At 43.2% G+C, this 21134-nt stretch overlaps 1 protein-coding gene across 3 annotated transcripts in view; it reads right to left on the bottom strand.

The window, feature by feature from the left end:
- KLHDC8B (kelch domain containing 8B) overlaps positions 1–14268 on the bottom strand; it is a 72476-nt gene extending 58208 nt beyond the window's left edge. Inside the window, exon 1 of one of the 3 annotated variants that reach the window (XM_081935956.1) lies at positions 14129–14268. The gene's annotated coding sequence lies outside the window, so the exon portion shown is untranslated. The remainder of the gene's footprint in view (positions 1–14128) is intronic. The other 2 variants (XM_081935958.1, XM_081935957.1) reach the window with 2 other exon arrangements.
- Positions 14269–21134: the final 6866 nt, after the last annotated feature.

Below are 21134 nucleotides of genomic sequence, written 5' to 3'. Positions count from 1 at the left end.
TGAAAAAGAAGAAGACTGAAAACGATTGTTGATTACCCATTGCGTATGCTATCAATGTAAAGTGTTAGTAAGAAGGCAAATATAACATTTAGGTTAGTGTTAATATTCAAATAATGAGCACTAATAATTCCACTTTAGTCTATATAGTTCTTTTGTCAGGCCCTACAAGCACTGGATCTAGTTCTGGGCACTTTAGTTTAAAAAACTGGAAAGAATTTCTTAGTGAGAAAAGTGTAGAAATTAAATGTCAAAAGAGAAGCAAAACATCTTCAATGAAAAACAATAAATTCCGGTTGCCACTTGGAAAAAAAAAATACTTTTGTAGAAACTAGATTTTTATGAAGAGAAGCAAAAGGAACTGACCGTGTTTAGCACCAAGATGACTTAGGTGAGATATGAAATACCAAAAAGGATGATGCATAAAATATTTACATTTATTTCTGTTTTATTTTTAAAATGTGTTAGCTGTCCATCACGCCACAAGGCCACTATATAAAATTAAAACATGTTCCCTATTTTTCCAGGGAATAGGACATAAAATAATGGAATAATACAGTCATTCAGATTCAGATTGAACATTTGAAATGTCTAACAGAAAGATAATTTTGACAGTGCAATCAATTTCTCGAAGTGAGGATGAGCTCTTCTTCCTTAGTTGTATCTAAGCAGAAGCTAGACAGCCTGAAATTCTTCAATTTGTATTTTTGAGCTCCACAGATATTTGGCCTCAGTGTGACCTAAATGACACCTTCTGATTCTACGATTCAATAATATTTATCAGGAATCCACTCATGTCCCCAAATAATTTAATTTTTTTCCCATGCACTTTTTACAGAACTATTTCATCATTTTAAGCACATATTAACAGAAGATGCAGACTGCAGTTTAAAAGGGACCACAGTGCATAAATCAGCAGAGAGATTCCTGACTTCCAATTATTCAGCAGCAGCTAAATAAGGAAATCTTGGCGGAGTTGGAAACAGATTACTGTATTCTTTCACACATTTTAATATTCAAAATGAATTTTTGCACGCAGTTCTTTAACGATAAGCTTGCACATCTGGCTTCGGTTGGCAGATTTCAAGATTTTTATGAGAGGAAGATAAGTTTCTATAAGCCTGAACATAACTTTCTAGCAAATGGTGGGTTTCCATTTTTTTTACTACCGGTTCCTTCGCGCATGCACTCGTGTGCGATGATTCTGCGCATGCGCAGAAGCGTCCGGGTGGGTGGGCGGAGCCTCCTGCTGCCGCTACTACCGGTTTGCCCGATCCGGGCCAAACTGGGAGCAACCCACTTCTGTTTCTAGCTCTTTCTTCCCCCTTTATAAATGCATTCCATAGGAAAGAGATTATAGGTTCCTGACAGCTGTAAAAAAATAATAATTACAAGTAGATGTATCTTGCCTCTAAATGGTAATTTCTAAGAAACAACAATAGGATAAAGTTATACTAGTGCCATTTTGTCTGGTTTCTAGAGATATAAGAAGCAGCTAGCCATTTTAGGAAAAAGATGATTGGTGAAAATTGTGTTATTCGCACGTCCTTTGAAATAACAAACCGAATGTTGCATGCTGAATAAACGAATATAGATTTGCTTTTAAAACATGGCAGTGCTTTCCTATGATTTAGAAATGAGCCTAACAGAATAACAAAAAACCGCTTCAGGACCCCTCAGAGAACATTTAATAAGAGCTGGTTTCAATTGTCTTGATATTGGAGATGCAATCTTGGAGCTGAAACAGGAACTGACATGTTTCAATCTCGTCCTATTATTGTCACACTTGCCGCCAATATCAACAAGACGGTTAATATGGCTTCACTGTGGCCAAATGCTAAAAGCACCTTTGTTGTTCTTGATTGCATATTGACTATATTCTACTTAGAATGATCGACACATCAGGAACTGTGGATTTTTCAGGCATAAGAGATGTTATATATACACTACTGAAAAGAAATATCTACGCTTGATTTGTAGCAATGGATTACTAGTACAGGCTAAAAGCAGTGGTGGGTATCAAAATATTTTAGAACCTCTTCTGTAGGTGTGGCCTGCTTTGTGGGAGTGGCTTGCCAGCCATGTGACTGGGTGGGAGTGGCTTGCCAGCCATGTGACCGGGTGGGCGTGGCCAACTTGTAAAATGTGGTGAAACTCACTTAACAACGCTCTTGCTTAGCAACCAAAATGTTGGCTCAGAAACTCTGGCATTTGAAGCACGCAAGTCTTAAAGCTGTCAAGTTACAACATCCTTGCACCCCTAACCCTTTAGGAAAAAAAAAAACCCAGGGGTGTTCAAACTTGACAGCTTTAAGACTTGTGGACTTCAACTCCCAGAATTCCTCCTCTTGCTCTTCATCTTGATGTGTGGACGGGCGGGGAGAGGGAGCTTAAACCGGTTCTAAACGGCATTGTAGATTTGTGAAACCTCTTCTATAGAAGAGGTTAGAACTGGCAGGAACCCACCCCTGGCTAAAAGCAATGCTTGTTTCAGGTCTGCCTGAAGTTATGATGCCGGTGAAAAAATAACTGTAAGTCAAGTCCACATGCTTAAGACCAGGCTGCTACGGGTTCGCCCGGGTTTGGGAGAACCCTTAGCTAACGTTATGGCCGGTTCAGAGAACCTCCAATCTCACCCATCTGGCCCTGCCCACCCCGCCCCTCCTCTCCCAGAACTCTCCACGCAGCCTGTTTTGGATGCGAGGTAAGTCCAGGGCCCGTGTGGAGGCTCAGGGAGGGGAAAAATGAGCATCCTGGAAAGCCTCCAGAGCTCAGGGGAGGCAGTTTTCGCCCTCCCAGAGGCTCGAGGAAAGGCTCTGGAGCCTGGGGAAGGCTAAAACGTCCCTCCCGCCATGGTGAATGTTGTTTCCGGACCATGGCAACCACAGGGTGTCAATCAACACCAGTGGTTGCCAGGATTGGCTAAGACGCGCAGGCGTTGCCAGCAAGACCTAGCGTCGTTCTAATTGGTTGCCGGTTTGACAGCTGCACTATAAATAGCTGTCAAATTGGAGTTGCTTGTTCTGTTCTGTCAGTAGGTGCTGTTAACAATAAACGTGTTCTGTTCCTGCACAAATCGCCTCAGTGAATCTCCTTCAGCTGAGAACGTAAAAGTGCAGGAGGCCAACTAGGCCACACCCACCATGGCGACGCCCATCCAGTAACCAGGCAGAGAACCCATTGTGAAATTTTTTGAAGCCCACCCCTGCTTAAGACCGTCACGGCATTCCCACGGTCACATGATCGATAGTCAGGCCCTTCCAGCTTCTGACAAGCAGAATCAATGGAGAAATTGGCAGTAAAATCACAAGTTGTGATCATATAATGTCTCACTTAACAACCATGGGTAATTTGTTTAATGACTATGGCAGAAATGATGACCGTGTCTGTCACGGTCAGGTGATGTCGTTTAATGACTGCATTGCTTAGTGCTGGATTTGCCAGTTCCAATTGTGGTCGTTAAGTGAGGATGACCTGTACTTGTCAAGATTTCAATTAGTTAATTTTTTTAATAGAAGGGCAAGGAAGACTTCCAAGGAATAAGATCCAAGCTGCTGAAATTATTTTCTTTATAACATAATTGCTCAAGCCAGCATATTGATAAATAATCATGAAATGTAAGTTTTTATCCAGACCTAAAAATAGGAAGCTCTTAAACGAGAGGAACTCACCTGGATACCTGGATGGAATTAATGTGATTTTCAGACTCCCCTAAGGCTACTATAGAGTGAAATGATGTGATCCTAGTAGCCGTAGTATTTTGTTAAAGTACCATTGAGTAATGGATGCCCGAAAGGCCAGTTCTGAGTCATATTTTGCTGTCTGGTTGAAAGATAGGTCAGGTATTTTTAAATGAATCCCCTGGATATGCAACATCCCTGCTGAAAAACTGAGCTAGAGAAAGGATTTCAGAACAGGATGATGATATTCACAAATACCCCTCATCATTTCTCATCACTGTCACTTCTGGCCCAAAAGAAAGCAGTGTCTTCGAGGAATTTGCAAAAAATTATACCCTATTGCCTGTATCTTCAGTGGTGATCTTTTGGCTTCTACCCAGGGGTGGGCTTCAAAAATTTCAGCAACAGGTTCTCTGCCTGGTTGATGAGTGGGCTTGGCCATGGTAGGTGTGGCCTAGGCCTCCTGCACCATGGCGGGGGAATTGGGCGTTTTCACCTTCCCCGGGCTCCGGAGGCCCATTTCTCCCCCTCCCCCAGCTTCCGCACGGGCTCTGCACTTACCTCGCATCCAAAACAGGCCGCATGGAGACTCCTGGGATGGGTGAGGTGGGAGGGGAGGGGCAGGGACAGCAAGGGGTGGGATTTGGAGGTTCTCCAAACCGGCCATAACGTTAGCTACAGGTTCTCCCGAACCTGGGCGAACCCGCAGCAGCCCACCACTGCTTCTACCTTGAAACTGAGGTAATGCTTTCTATGATGCACCTTTATCCAAGGAGTTCAGGACAGGTATTCTTCACTTACCAGTTGCCTTGTTTAGCCGCTGTTCTAAGTTACTGTAGGGAAATGAGCAGGCTGAGCTCGAGGGAGGAGTCAAGAGCATCATTAGTTTGGAGTCCTTTCGCGCCCACAAGAGATCTAAGTCCAGCCCCCCTTGAATTCTGTTGACTCTTATCTGCCACTAATTTGTCTTGAGCATTAATAGTTCAGATTCTTCTCGGTGGAGATTCTCAATCATCCAGGTCATGGTTGTCCCAAAGCTGCTTTTTCAAAAGGCAACTGGACTTTCTTTGCTAAAGAAGAACTAAAGAAGCCTCTTGGATAAGAAGCGAAACATCTTCAAGCGAAAACAAAAAGCCTTTTGAAAAAGCACCTTTGGAATTTCAGATTCTTGTTGAGAGATAGCACAGGATAAACCTGGACTCCTTTGAACCACCCTGGTTCCTGGTTTTTGGGCCTCAGTGGCACTGAAAAGGTGACTTTATGATTGGTCCTCGCATTTACAACCCCTGCAGCATCTCGTGGTCAGACAATCACCACTGTGTGCTTTGCAACTGGCTTGCAACTAGCGGAAGCCAATGGAGAAGGCAGTAGTAGACTTGGAAGTCATGGTCACGTGATGTTCCGTTTAACAACCATGGTGATTCAACTAACGACGGCAGCAGAAGTGAGGCTGTAACTCCATCACAGTCACATGACATTTAGCAATTGTGGGCCTGAGCAATGGAGTTGCCAGTCCTAATTGTGATTGTTGAACAAAAACTATCTCTATGAAAACTATGGAAATGAACCAAAATCAACTGCTTGATAGCTTTGGCTACCCATGCAGTTCTGTGAAGCCATTAAACGTGTTTTTTTTTAATGTGGTGCTTTCACAAAGCAAGACTTATAGGACAGCTAGCTTTAAATATTTCACTGCCACTTTTTACCATCTTATACCTGTATGAAAGGCTTCAGAGTTCAGCTTTAAAGAGTCAGAAAATTCCTTTTTATTAACTTGAGTCCAATAAGCCTGAATTCATTTGAAAGATGATGCTTACGGCAGGTAAAAGGAAGTTAGAAAGTTGCTTCTGCTTTATATTCCGAATGGAATGTGCCTGTTTTGCTACCATAAGCTGAAATTCTGCCAATTAACATAACCAAAATAAAAGGCACAGAGAAAACAGGGTAAGAAGCAAAGGCCTAAATTGAAGATCTTTCAAGAAAGGAAAATTAAACAGAAAAAAATAAAGATTTTGTACAACGCCCAAGTTCCCCACTTTGTCAAGCTCAATCCTGACCAATAAGTATGTGTGTATGTGACATACTGGCATATGTGTATGCATACATGTATTCGTTTGGACTGTGGGAAAAAATAGTTCTTAGATGAGAGGAATCAATTAAATCAAGTTGATCCATAGAGGTACAAGGCCAAAGTTAGTCATCTTACTAGAAAAAAATCCCATAGGTTTGCAATAGGAAACTTGGGGGGCGCGGGGGAGGAATCTGGCATTCCCAAATTGCCTCCTCCCCTTAATTGATAGGAAATGTTCCCTTCCCTGTTTTATTCATTTATTGCTTTATTCCTGAGCTCCGTTAACTATAGTAATTTGAGATCCTTCACCTATGAATAAGTGTGCTTATATCATGTGTTGCTTATGCATTAGTCTCTCCTGCTCTTCTTAGATATAGGAAGTTAAAACCCACCCCTCTCCTAGAAGAATGAAATATACTGTGAAATATTGAAAAAGCAGAATATTATATTTCCCTGGATCAGAAATGGAGAAACATGTTTTTAGACAGGAAGCAGACTCACTCTTAATAGCCCCCAGCTTTGTCAATGGGTCATTAAAATGCCTGAGCCAGTCTATTCTACATAACAAAAATCTCCCCCCTTCAGCTCCAGGGTGATGGGATTAAGGCACGATAGTATTAGCCCTTTACCCATCCCACCATAGGACACCTGGGAAGAAGCAATGCTCAACCAACTGTGGACTCCCAGCCTACAGAGTTGCCCCTGCATGGCCCCATGGGAGCCTGACAACCAATCAGAATAGAAGCTCAAAATCAAAGGCCAGAGAGGGCATAAAACCAGGAACTTTCAGCATCTCGCTCTCTTTTTCTTCTTCACCCAATATCTTGAAGCATGTGATTCCCCCTTTTCTGTTCAGGAGCTCAAGCCATGTGGTCCTGTCCACCATTAAAACCATCTTTCCAAGCAGCCTCCATGTCTCCAGTGTCTTTTTCCCCACTTGGAACTGAGCTCAGAAGGACATTTCTTCCAACAGCCGGATGCTGTGACTAGAACCATTATGGGTGAAATCCAGTGACGTGCAGTCAGGTGAGGCAAGTGAGGCACAGCCTCACCACTCTCATCATGAAAAAAAAAGTAAAAGGAAAAAGCTGAGCTAGTTGCTGCCTCACCGTGGATGACTCTGCTTAACCTCACTGGTGCTCTCCCTCCCCAAGTGTAGTGACTTCCTCCCCAGGCCCCCATTCATTTCTCTCTCTCACACACACAGCTGGATAAAACTATATAAAAATCTAGCCCAGCTTCACTGATTACAAGTTTGAAAAGGCAACGTGGCTCCACCTGCAATCAAACTACACTTGGGGAGGGAGAGCACAAGCGAGCACTGAGGAGACCACAGGAGGAGGCAGGAAGCCAGGCAAAGAGCCATGCTGTAGTACACCCCCCCCCCCAGCCTCTTTCTTTTGGAAGGCTCGGCTCGGCTCCCCTCCGGCTTCTCTGCCTCTCCTCTCACCCCAGCCTGCCAGCAGGAGGTGGTGGGTGGGCTTTATTGTGTTCCAGGCATTTCCCACCCAGACAGCAGGCTGCATTTGCAATGGTGGAGGTGTTTGGGAAAGGCAGCAGGGGAATGGGGGGGGGGATGGCAGAGGAGCTGCTTTCAAGCCACTGGAAAAGATATCCAATCCAACTTTTGTGTGTGGGGGGGGGGGTTTGTTTGAGAGTGAGTGAGAGAGGGAAGGGGTAGGAGAGATAGTCCAATCCAACTTCTGTGTGTGTGTGTGTGTGTGTGTGTGTGTGTGTGTGTTTGAAAGAGGGGGAGGAAGGGAGAGAGGGAGGAAGGAGGGGAAGGAGAAGAAAAAGAAAAAGAAAGAAGGAGCAAAGGAGAAAAACAAATGCTGTCGCTTTAAATTGGAACTGAGCATGCCTGCCTGTGGAATTCTGGGAGTTGAAGTCCACAAGTCTAAAAATATTTGAAACTCAGCACTGTGTCAGTGCCTCACCAGTCATAAACCTCACCGCACGTCACTGACTAGCACGTTTGGTTGAAAGTGATTTGAGTGTGGCTATTTTCTAGGCCTGTAAGTGTGTGAGTGAGTGACCATCAGCCGAACGTATAACTGGGGGTCCTTGATGCTCTTTGAGCTGGGCTGTTTTCTTGCAGAAATTTCATTACCCAACTAGGCAACATCATCAGTGCTAGAAGGGAGTGGGATTTTCCCTTTGTTTATATATTAGTGGTTTGTTCTGTCAGTGTTTGTGGGAGTGTTGTTGGTGATTCCTTTGTTGTTTACTGTTAGCTTATTGAATAATGAAATGTTTGCAAGAAAACAATCAAGACCAACAAGGACCCCACAGTTCAACCTTGAGCTACAAATATTCTATCGAGAATTATATTACTTTGGCTAATAATGATAACTGAATTAGTTGAATTAGACAACTAATTATCAAACCAACTGAATCCTGCATACGCTAACTATTCTAACATGCACTCACATGCTGGGCTCATGCCTACAGATGGTAAAACAGGTAAATAAAAGACAGCAAGATTCTAAAAGTCATTTTCCATCTCAAATAATAGCTAACCTTTAAAGATATCCAGGCTTTGTGAGAAGAGTGAGAGTCACTTCCTCCTCTTCCTTATTCTTTTCAACAACTTCTATTCTTACCTGGTGATGCAGGATGAAACAACCTTCCATCTCCCCAGCTCTTCACAATTAAAAACATACTCTTCCTATGCACACATACTATGGGTTTGGGAGCCTGGCCTTCAAGTGTGAAAGGATGCCGAAGCCTGCAACAACTTTTGCTCTATTCTTCACACCTCTGAATTAATTTACGTCAGATGCCAAGCATCCGTTTCCCCATCATTCTTCATAGTCACGAGAGGGAGGAACCCCCACCCACCCCCAAGATATTCAGAATATGCACAGATGATTCCAAGCGTGGATACAGTAAACACCCAGAATTGTGGAAGCCTAAAAAAAGAAGAGAAATCTGAAGATCTAATTCAAGACCCATAGCACTAGATTCAACAAGAAAGCAGAAACAAGAAAAAAAGCACCAGTGATTCTTTTGGAAAGACAGATCGGTTAGGTTTCCTTTCTTCCCCAGCCATAATCCTTCAATCGAATTGCAGAGGAAGTCATTGAGATTGTTATAACATTAAACAGAGACCATCTAAATGTTAAACATTAAACAGAGACCATCTAAACGAACAACATTTCCACATTCTTTTCCACCTTCCTACATCTATACGGCGTTTTTCAATGTCAAAGCATGACCAGGGACTGTTTCTTACCTTCACACAAACATATACTTTGCATTGGGAACCTTTTCCAATGAAATGCAAAGTAAAAACATTTTTTAAAAAATCCATTTCATTGCCCTTGCCAATTAGCCCATTCTGCGTCTCTCTCTCTCTCTCTTATAGCTAAATTCATTGTCTGACCTGATATTCCTTTGGATTCCCAAAGGTGGGGCAGGAAAACAGATGTGCAGAAGAAAATCGGTGTACAAAGAGGAGGTTTAGCAACTGTCACCTGCCTGTCAGCTCTCTCTGAACAAATCTCTCCTCCCTCATTTATTCTTGCTCTCATCTATCCACTGGGAGCTTCCTTAAATAGGAAAGAGGAAGGAGGAAGGGAGCAGTTGGGAAATGAAGCTTAGCTGCAGCACTCTTCCAATTTGCTGAACTCACCATTCCTGAAGCTGAGCTATGTTTTAAGTCAACCAAGCCCCACTAAGTAGGGATGACTCTGCACCTGGGTGCTGGATGTTTTAAAAACAAAAAAGGTAACATCGAGTTGACAGGCGAAACATAGGAGAATACATAAGGGAGGCTATCCTACTTTAGGATAAAGCATACCGGTAGATATCTCTGAGAAAGGATCTAGAAAAGAGCAAGAGGAAGATGACTCTAATTTTGCTGGGGTGAAGGAGGGAAAAACAAAATACTACTGTGCTTCTTTAACTCTGGTTTTCCCAGTTGCAATGTATGCCTGTGAAAGTTGGACCATAAGGAAGGCTGAGTGCCAAAGAATGGAGGCCTTTGAACGATGGTGCTGGAGAAGACTCCTGTGAGTCCCTTGGACTGCAAGGCGATCCAACTGGTCAGTCCTAGAGGAGATCAACCCTGACTGCTCTTTAGAAGGCCAGATCCTGAAGATGAAACTCAAGTACTTTGGCCACCTAATGAGAAGGAAGGACTCACTGGAGAAGAGCCTAATGCTGGGAAAGATTGAGGGCAAAAGAAGAAGGGGACAGAAGAGAATGAGGTGGCTGGATGGAGTCACTGAAGCCGTAGGCGGGAGCTTAAATGGACTCCAGAGGATGGTAGAGGTCAGGAAGGCCTGGAGGAATGTCGTCCATGGGGTCACGATGGGTCAGACACAACTTCGCGACTAACAACAATAAATTCTGGTTTGCTGGCTGCTCATAATTTGGACGTTCATCAGTCTGGAAAACAGCACCTTATCTTAAATGTATTACTTGAATTGAAGCTCCATACAAGTAGTCCTCAACATACAACCATTTGTTTAGTAATTGTTCAAAGTCACAAGGACCTTGAAAAAAGTGACATGACCATTTTTCACACTTACGACTGTTGCAGCATCCCCACAGTCACATGATCACAATTTGGACACTTGACATCTGGCATGTATTTATGACAGTTGCAGTGTCCTGGGTCATGGGATCCGCTTTTGCGGCCTTTTGACAAACAAAGTCAATGGGGAAGCCAGATTCATTTAATAATTTCAGCGATTCACTTAACAACGGTGACAAGAAAGGTTGTAAAATGCAGCAAAACTTGCTTAATAACTGACTTGCTTAGCAGCAGAATTTTTGGGGTCAATTGTGGTCATAAGTCGAGGTCTGCCTGTAGTTTTCAAGGAAATATGTCTACACAGACATAGCTAGAGATGACATCAAGAGTACGTGCTTAGAAACAGGGCATGTTTTAGAAGATATTAAGATATTATTATTATGTTATGTTTATTTTTCATGTTATATTTATTGTCTTTCTGTATTTTACAATAATTGTTTATAATAACATTTAATCAGATTGTAAGTTGCATGACTTTGAGATGGATGGTATATCAATTTAATAAACAAAATAATGAAGACTCAGATATTCAGGCTTCATTCCCTTCCTTCCTCCTTTCCATTCATTTCGAGCACCTGTTGTTTCCTTTGGCACCATGCCAACTATCTTCAATTAAGTCTTCTTCTTCCCAGAACAGAGATGACCTTTAGTATGGAGCCATCAAATCAAACAGCCCTTAATCATTATCAAAAATCCTAAAGGCCTACCTCCTACTTAAGAACACTACATATTTTCTCTAAAAAGTTATTAAATATGTCTTTATGTTGATTACATGTGCATAGTTATCAAAATCAGACATTCCTCGCTCTCTCTTTTGTTAGTTTTTAGGGGCCGATTCTGGACCTCGTGACCTGTCAGGGTATCTCCTAGCTTCTACCTGATGTTAGATGAGAATTATAGTGCAGCAAGATAGGAAAAATTGGGCTAAGTCAGTTTCTGGATCTAAAATAATCCGTCAGGGAGAGGAACCATGTCTTAGAACATAGAATCAAGGGGCTGAAAGGGACCTTGGAGGTCTTCTACTCCAACTCCAGCTCACAGCAGGAGTCTCATACCATCCCAGTCAAATGGTTGTTGTCTATTTTTGAAAACCTTCAATAATGGGGTACCCATAACTTCAGGAAGCAAGCTACTCCGTTGATTAATTGTTCTCACTGTCAGAAAATTTCTCCTTACTTCTCAGTAGGATCGCTCTTTAATAAGCTTATTACTTCTTCTCCTGCCCTCTGGTGCCCTAGAGAATAAGTCAATCCCCTTTTCTTTGTGACAGCCCCTGGAATGACAGCTGCCCCCCTCCCCCGCTCAATCCTTCTCTTCAATATGCTGGACGTACCTAGTTCCCTCATTTCTACAATGCTCCTTTTGAGATTCTTTCTCAAACTCATACCTGCCACAAACACAAATCAATGTTTGGAAGACCTGAAACCAATCCAAACTTCCAAAGAAACAGCCCTGCCTTGAGCCTTCTCCAAATCTTTACTCCATGCCTCCCAAGGTGTCAACAATCCATGAATCAAAATTTAAGAGTCTCTACCAAGAACTGGGATTCCCACAGAGCTAATAACTATCTATTTCTATCCTACTGAGAAGGCATGCTATCAACTCACAACCTCCCATCTTCTCTGAAGAAGCAGTATTGCAATATTCAAGTCCTTACTATCGCCTTGACAGTTTGGCATCTAATGGAGGACAGATTCGTACTGTTTCAGTGTCACAAAGCTCTGATTTAATATTTTACAACCAATGCTAGATGGCTGAATATTTCATAGGCATAAAGCTAATGAGAAACTACAGGTAAGTAAGTTGGTCTACCGGCCTGATGCTCTTACTAAGCTTCTGAGAAACATCTGGCTTTTCATTTATTACCTTGAGGGGTCGGGGTTAGAAAGATTTAGCCACTTAATAAAGTGCAATTATTTTCCCCTCTGAATGGCTTATTAAAAGATAAGCCAAATGCATTGATACCAAGCGAAGGCTAAATAATAAGGTCTATGGACTGTGCCGAAATGGACAAACTAACAAAAGAAATTCAGGGAAAAGAAGAGACTGAATATTATCAGATATGGGGAAAATGGTAAAGAAACAAGGGTCAATGAAAGAAGCCAATAAAGCTCAAAAATAGACGTTAAGGAGGATTACCATGTATATATGCACTCAAGAGAGTTTAAACTTATTAGAGGTAATCACACAATATATCGAATAGATAAGTAAAATAAGAGGGTTAAAAATGGTGAAACTCAAATGAAATATATTAGAAGGGGAAATAACATAAGGAGAATAGTACCGATTTGAAACTGCTGTAAGAAGGAACATGAAGTTCTAATGTACTGCGTAAATGTAGTTTATGTCTAAGTTTTGTTTTTGTGTATTTTGTATGTTTGAAAATAATAAAAAAAGAAGATAAGCCCTTTCATTGGCTCAGACAAAGAGAGGTGAGAAAAAAGGCAGAGAGATTTGGGGCAGGTTTAATTTAGGGGCGTAAAAAGATAAGGAAAGTGATGATACACAGAACATGTGGATAGCAAAATGGTTATTCTCCCTTTTTTCTAAGTGAAAGACTCTGGGTGAAGCTTTAAAACAAAAAAAGGACGGGATGTTTAGGAAGAAAAAAAATACTTTTCACATAAATAGAAAAGGAATGGTTCATGAATTTCGAAGATTGAGTTCCAAAGATAAATTTGTCTGGGAATCTCACGGCTTTGTGGGTCTCTTACTGGATCCGTCTTTTTCCTCCTTAGACAGCAAACGTGTGGTCCTGCCCAAAAAAATGCTCTGTGTTGTGACCGCACTGGGGGAAGAGCACAGCAGGCAGAGACGCAGGTCCAAAATAGGAGAGAAGTGGGGATACTGAAGCAACAGATATAATGATGACAATGGAGGGGGGGGGGAAAGAACCCCACTTTTGATGGTTGAGGTGCCACAAAAGAAACATAGGGCAGCTTAGGGAAAGCGGGAAAACCACGGGGGAGAAAAAAAACAGAATAATAAGGGCTGGAAGAAGAAAACCAGCGAAGTTTTTCCTGGCTTCTACCGAAAAGGCAGCTGACTTTGCCTTACAAAAACTATTAATCTTTTTTTTTTTACCATCCAGCCTTTTTCTCTCTCTATTGTGTTTCTGAATAATAGGAATTACTTTCTGTTTTTTTTTTAAATACATTGTACTACTTGTACTGTTCGGGAGGTGGGAAACGGGACAGAAAGTAGAAAAACACTGGCGACAGGCTTAAGAGTTACTCTTTGCCAAACACGGAAAGCGAGTTATGAGGATGATGAAGCCCCGGCTCAGATCGCTCAAATCCGAAACGCTTATAGGTGAAATACCTGCTTTTTGGAAAAACGGAATAGCCTACGAAAGAAAGGAATCGCAGCAAAAACAGGAAGGGCCGGAACAGAAGGCACCGATTCCCGGATCCTCCCTGGGATGGATCGGAGATTTCCATCATTTCCAGCAAAGGGAAGAGTTTGGAAAGCATCCCCTTACAAGGGCCGGAGGGGCATTTTTACTATTTTTTGGCAGCCGCTGTAACCCAGAGCTCCCCGCTCCAGATGGCCGCAGAGGCAGGCGCGCTGCGCAACGCCCCCCTTGGCTGCCCGCCGAGAACTGCACCCCGACCCGGCTCGGATCGCCCCAGGACGCAGCGCGGGTGGAAGGCGCAACCTCTCCTCCGGCTCCCCGCGGCCTCCCCTCTTTCCCGTCGGGAGAAACTTTGGCGCCACGCAGCGGCGCCCCTGCAGCCCCGAGGGCTCCGCCGCCCCGTTGGAGGGACGGGAAGAGAGTGCCGGGGACCCGAGTTCTCCAGCAGCCCGATCCTCACGGCGGGGCGGGCGCGCGGTGCTCACCTCTCCGGACGGCGCGGTCCCTCCAAACCCGGGCAAAGTCGGTGCGGCGGGAGGCGCCCCGCTCTGCTCGGCAGCTCCTAGCTTCGCTGTTGCAATCCCGTTTCTCCGCCGCTTCTCCGGCGAGGCTCTCGGAATCGCAGGGCGGCAGGGGAAGGGATAAAAAAACCGCACAAACACACACACACAAGCGCGCTCGCACGCTCACACAATCGGCGCTTAACTCTTCCTCCTCCAGGCGCAGCGCGCTCGGGACAAGCGGCTGCTTTGCAAAGTCGGAGGGCCCGGAGAAAGCCCGGAGAACTGCCTGCCCCCGTTTTTAAGAAACCGAAAAGCCACTGCGGACTCTCTCCGGAAAGTTGGGACTTCCTCAAGGCTTGCAGGTTTCATTCATTCATGGTGCAACTTAAGATTTTTATTGGGAGAAGGGTGGGGATACTGAGTCCCCATAAAAGCAACGGTAACACACAATGCAAGAGGAGTCAGTCAATGCAGGTGGGTTAAGATCATCTGTAGTTATTGGTTAGGAGACTTCAGTTCACACAAGACACTAAGCCACATTAGTGGTGCTCGTTTGCTTTCTTTAGCCTGTTCTCTGAACCTGGAGTGATTTCTAAACCCATGATGTATGGTTTAGTGTAATGCCAACCCAGCCCTGAATGGTTTAATCCAGGGATGGGCTCTGGCTGGCTTCACTGCTGGTTTGCTGGTGTAGGGACCGGCGCTGTGTATGCATGCACAGTTCAATTAAAATTGTTTTGCACATGCACAGAACTCAAAAACAAGATGATGGTGACGACCAGGGAACCAGTTTGGGGGGGGGGGGGCTATGGCAGGCCTGGATCGCTGGCAGTTCCAGCGACTCAGGCTGCCATACCACTAACGGTTCAGCCGAACCTGGCTGAACCAGTAGGAAGCCACCACTGGTTTATTCATAGGTTAATCATGGCTATTGCAAGGCGATCAAACCGGTCAGTCCTAGAGGAGATCAACCCTGACTTCTCTTTAGAAGGCCAGATCCTGAAGATGAAACTCAAATACTTTGGCCACCTAATGAGAAGGAAGGACTCCCTGGAGAAGAGCCTCATGCTGGGAACGATTGAGGGCAAAAGAAGAAGGAGACCACAGAAAATGTGGTGGCTGGATGGAGTCACCGAAGCAGTATGTGTGAGCTTAAATGGAGTCCAGAGGACGGTAGAGGACAGGAAGGCCTGAAGGAACGTTGTCCATGGGGTCACGATGGGTCAGACACAACTTCGCAACTAACAACAGTCATGGCTGAGCAGATATATGTGTCAGGATATTTAAACACATTTTAATATAGTCAAAATACTTTGTCAATGGGTAGCATGCATACCCATTAATCCATCCCCATACCGTATCCATATCCATTAATTTGGTCTGGCGTCTTGGCTTGGCTTGGCTTGGCCTTTGAGGTTGTTCCTTAATTCTATGCCAATTTCCCCAGAGAGAATATTTCACAGAATTTTAAATATTTCATATTTAGCATACAGCGTCAATGGGCCAGCCTTCCCAAACTCATCATTTCTGGACATCTTAGTCTACAGTCCTGATCATCTAAAGCCAAGGTGGCGCAGTGGCTAGAGTGAAGTACTGCAGGCTACTTCAGCTGACTGCTAGTTGCCATTCGGCAGATCGAATCTCCCAGGCTCAAGGTTGGCTCAGCCTTCCATCCTTCCGAGGTGGGTAAAATGAGGCCCCAGATTGTTGGGGGCAATAGGCTGACTCTGTAAACTGCTTAGAGAGGGCTGTAAAAGCTCTATGAAGCAGTATATAAGTCTAAGAGCGATTGCTATCATCTGCTCCTGCTAGGGGATTTGGGATACGAATGCAGTAGCTGTTGGCTCAGGATTCTGGCTATAATAGCCCCACACATCTGGAGGAGGCCAGGAATGAAATTGATTGAAGCTACAACTGTATCACTGCAGAAAGTTTTCATATGGGGAAGTGTTAATCGGTAAAAGGAAACCAGGCCACCAAAGGACATGATGGCTGGACATCATCAAAGCACACACCACCCACAGCACAGAAAGCCTCAAAGAAGCAGTGCAGGATTGGAAGATGTGGAGAGGCCTGGCTTATAGAGTTGCCAAGTGTCGGACATGAGTGAGTGGATAATGTCATCATGTCTATATTGTTTCACACTCCCAAAATGTGAGTTATGTAGTGCGCACAGCACTACATAATTCTACTTGTCACATCAATTGATTTTTCTCTACCTAAAATTCATCTCCATATGCGTGTGTGTGTGTGTGTGTGTGTGTGTCCGTATAAGTGTGTATTCAGACAGAAGGAATCTGCAGTCTACAGAAAGCAAGAGGCAGGTCTGATATACAGCAGCTTATTTTGTTTGCTTCCAGAATTGTTGAGGGTTAATCATTTGTCTTTTGCTCATAATGCGGGATATAATTTTATCGCCATAATACTCAGCTATGAGTAATTCATTCACTCTGCCAGATGCTTCTAACCTGATTTTTAAGCTGCAAACCTCTTAGCTACAACATCTTGCTCAATGTTGAGGCTTTACGATGTGTCCCCCTCCCTCATTTTTCCCCAAGTTATTGTATTTTATACCCAAATTACAAAAAATAAACAAGATGCATAAAATACGAGATGTACCATAGGTAGACAATGAAATACTAAAGTCAGTCAGTAAGCTGCAAAAACAAACTTAAGCAAAGTTTGAATGCCTTAAAATAATGTTAGCTCTTCCAGACTGTAGTACTAGAAGATCTAACATATTTTCTATATCTCGTTAGTACAATCATTGTGATTTGGGTTGTGCAGTTTTTGCAACACTTCTGGTTCAATCAATACATGGCCAGAAGTATGGGGTTCTATAGCTTATTTCATTTCAAATTTTATAACTTTAGACATTGCCAAAGGTCTTTAGCAGCAAATGCAGGGTAGTGGTGGACCTGTTATTTAGCTTTTAATTCTTTTTCTTAAGGACTAGTCTCATATGAAGTAGAACGGTAGAGGATTTTTGCATGCTATCAAAACATCAGTCAGCACTCCAATCAGTTCTGTATTTGGAATAGGGGAGGGGCCGATCATGTCTTTCCTCTCAGCCAGCCAACTATCTTGGGACCAATTTCTGATGGATAGCTGAGGGCTTAGCCCACTGACCTCTCCAATGATATCACAAAAATTCCCATTCTTCCTAACGGTCTGCCTCTTTATACATGTCAATGTGCCATATATAGTTGGTAGGGACAACCTGTCAGGAAGCATATGTTTCTGTCTGTCCTGATCCTGCCTAGCCATCATCTCCACATAGGAAGACAAATGATCAAATATTAAAAACCCCATTACTTTCTAACTTTGCAGCTCCCCAACAGCGGGATGGCTCCATCTGTCACAATTTGACCTGTTGACAGAGATGAGTAACAGCCCGGGAACTAAATCACATTGAAAATGCACAATGAATTCAAAGCTATCGCTGACCACTGTACCTTGACTTTAGCTAATGAAGCCATTCTGAGCACCATTCGTCTGAACAGGAAGTATTCTGTATTTAGCTGCATCGGGTGAAGAAAATTTGAAGTTTCGCTACAAAAGAGAACACACACACACAAAAAACAACCCCACAACACTCACATCTGAAAAATACTTTATTTCTAGGCTATTTCCTTGGTTTAGTTTTTGAACAGAAACATGAAACATAACGGGAATTTACAAACAAAGCGCCAACAATGAACACAAATAATGCTCTTTCAACAGTGTCCAAATAAAGCTCAGATGTAGTTTACTTGGACAGTGTGCAAAGTTCAAGCACCTGCTCAAATAATATGTAATAAAAAATCAGTCCCCTGCAGGTTTCTGAAAGAAAAAGAACCTTCCAATTACAATCTTGAAAACATTCTGCATTTAATCCTTAATTTATCCCTTTCACCGCGATCATAATCCCCTAGTCCTTTTAATATGTGCATTGCTTGGGCCTGAAAAGTAATTTAAAAAAAAGGTTATACAGCAACCCATTTCAGTACTAATAAAATGTGAACGGCTGACTTTATCTGGAATAAAAGCTTTTTAAAAAATTCAACAGCATTACCAAATCAAACTCCACTTTTTGGAATTTACAATCCAGGTAGATCTCCTTGCCACTTTGGAAAAGAGATTAGCTCGCCGTTGTCTTTTTTCTCCCCCCACCAATTTCCCCCCCAGACAGCTCGACTCAACCCCCAAACCTGGAGTGTTTAAAATCAAAACAGCTTTAAAATAAGAAATCGGGGTGGGGAAGCCAATTCTAACTCTACCTTCTACAAACGTAAAATAGTGGCTGAAAGATTCAAGGCGGTGAAAGAGTTCACATTGATTGACTTCGAGGATCCCACCATAGGGAGTCAGGAGCGGGAGACTCACTCCCGATTACTTGATTACTTTTCAGCAACGCTAAATCTTGATCTTCCTATGGGGCCCTGGGGGAAGGGGAACGGGAGGTTTAGGAATAGCAGCAGCACTGTAGAGCCTGCAATCTCATCAAGCTGGAGAACCGGAGGAGGAGGAGGCCCGGGCAGGCCTGATTTCTATAGCAGGTGCAAAATAGGAGGCGCCAGTTGCCTAAATCCCTCAGTCTCGATGGCAACTGAATCTGTAATTGAAGAGGAGGGACTTTGGGGAGAGACGCTGCCATTCACTTCTCAGGAAGCAAAAGGGGGGGGAGAGGGGGGGAGAAAGGGTTGGGAACAGTCATTCAAGGGTTCTCGTGGGGAGGGTCCCCAGAGTGGGGATGGGATCCTGTTTTGCAAAGGCAAGAAAGTGCTTACCTCAGGCCTCCACTTCACAAGCTGCAGAAATGCTCTGCTTTTAAACCACTTCCAGGCTGAGAGACCTTTTGCTACCCCCTCTTGGGAGCGAAATCCTGAGGAATTGGAAGCTGCCTTTTCCGACCAACCTGGTTTTATTTTAAAAAGTCAAAGTTTTCAGCAGCTCCAGCTCACCAGATGCCACCAAAGACTCATTTCATCAGATGCCATCAAAGACATAACGAAGCTTTTCTCCTGCCATGCTTAAGCCGGCTCGAGTGAGTTCTCATTTTGGTGAGATCTTAGGCGTTTCAAAATAGGTACTAAATCTGTCATTAATGAAAACCCAACCAATGAATGGACCTTGCCACACAGATGCTAAATGTGGAGTGCTTAAGCCCGACTGTCAAGAAAGTGAGAAAGTGAAATAAAAATAAAATGTTCCAGACAATCGGTTACTACGCATCACAAATTGATCTCCAACAAGTTCACTCTTTTAGAATATCTCAAGGAAGATGGTTGCACTCTCCCAGCCTGGGCCAAAGGGACCTCCACTTCAGAAGATTACAACATATAAATCTAAGATTACTATATATAAATCTAAGACCAGCCTCCAGAAAAGCAGGTTTGGGTGAAACTGTTAAGAATGTCCCCCTAATTTCACTTCTGTTAACTCTTTGAGAGCAGGCCGATCAATTTTATAAATCTAGTCAGGTATATATTTTTAATTGCAGCTGGGCTATGGAAGGCCAGAGGAGAAATGCTTCTAATTGTCAACATTTGTCACTGGTCACAGACTGGCATTGCCAGCTAGCTTGGCACTTACCTGAGATTCACCATAGGGGCACTGAAGCAGCTTACAAATGACACAGCCGATATGGTTACAACAACGATGTGAAAATGTACTATGGCATCCAGTAATGAACTCTGCAAAAATCTATCTAAGCTATATTTCCCAACTGGATGAGCAGGGAATTCGTAGCCCGGCCTCTGCCACAAAACCCTGAGTGATTCTCCATTTGCATATCTGAGGACTGTGTAGTTAAGTTCTCTAAATTTAAATGTCACCTGCCTTTGCCTTGTTCTGTTTCTTGCCTGTGCTCTCCGCGGACAAGGTATGAACAGAAAAAAATTGTACAGAAATGTACTCAATAGCTCCCTGGAGACCTGCAATAGAGAGCATTTTACATCCCTTCAGCTTCACACATATCAAACCGAGAATCCTTTTAATTCTGCATCCAGCGATGGCTAAACGAATGTTTTTGAGAAATACATAACTGGAACAGAAAAACAAAACCTTCTTATGCTGTACAATTCTCCACTATCTGGGATTTAGAAATATACAGTTAGGAGCATGAAGAAACTATTTTGGCTAAAACAAATAACAGCTGGTGCTTAAAACTATCTTTCTTTACATTTAATCTTTCCGAAAGTGTCATCCTACTTTCTGCTACATTGGACCAGGTCTCTCCAAAAACAGAATGCTACCTAAAAGCCCAGGAAAAGACAAGAACAGACTTGTGAAACAGACTTTTTTTTTTTGCTGAGCTCCAGCAAATAACTCCTAACTCCCACTGCTGGGGAGTTAAAGCTATTCTTTTGAGCACTATCTAAATTCTGGGCTTATATTCAAAACAACAAATCAAATCCTGCTTGCTTGGTTTGGGAAGGAGGAAGCTACGAGCAAAGTACTGTCCTTCTCCACATACCAAAACAACACAGTGAATTGATAGAAAAGAGTAGTTCAGGGTTGAACTGTGGGGTTTCTTGGTGCCCTCCTTGCTCTTGGTTGTTTTCTTGCAGACCTTTCATTACCAAACTAGGTAACGTCATCAGTGCGCTGATGACCTTGCCTTAGTTTGGTAGTGAAATGTCTGCAAGAAAACAACCAAGCTCAGAGATCACCGAGAACCTCACAGTTCTGCCCTGAGCTATAAATATTCTCAAAGACCTCGTACACAGTGAATTGGCAAAAGAATCAAGAAAAAGTATGTCTGTGTGTGATTTTTTTTTTTTTTAAAAAAAACTTTCTTCACTACGGAGTTGGAAGGGGCTAGTTGTCAAGGAAAGACTGGATCACCTTTCTCCAGCGAGTAAAATTAGTCTCTATTTCTTTCTAAAAAGCTGGGTTCTTTTCTGTGTGCAAATCAATGCTAGCAGAGAGCAAAATTGAGATCAAACACTGGGAATCCAGCAGAGAGAGAAAGAGAACTGAAGCGATAGAAAGCTAGTAAACCCAC

Source organism: Natrix helvetica, assembly GCF_964273705.1.
Source record: "Natrix helvetica genome assembly, chromosome: 1".
NCBI classification, from domain to species: Eukaryota; Metazoa; Chordata; class Lepidosauria; order Squamata; family Natricidae; genus Natrix; species Natrix helvetica.
The sequence above is the reverse complement of the archived record's forward strand: the minus strand, read 5'-3'. Positions and strand labels throughout refer to the sequence as shown.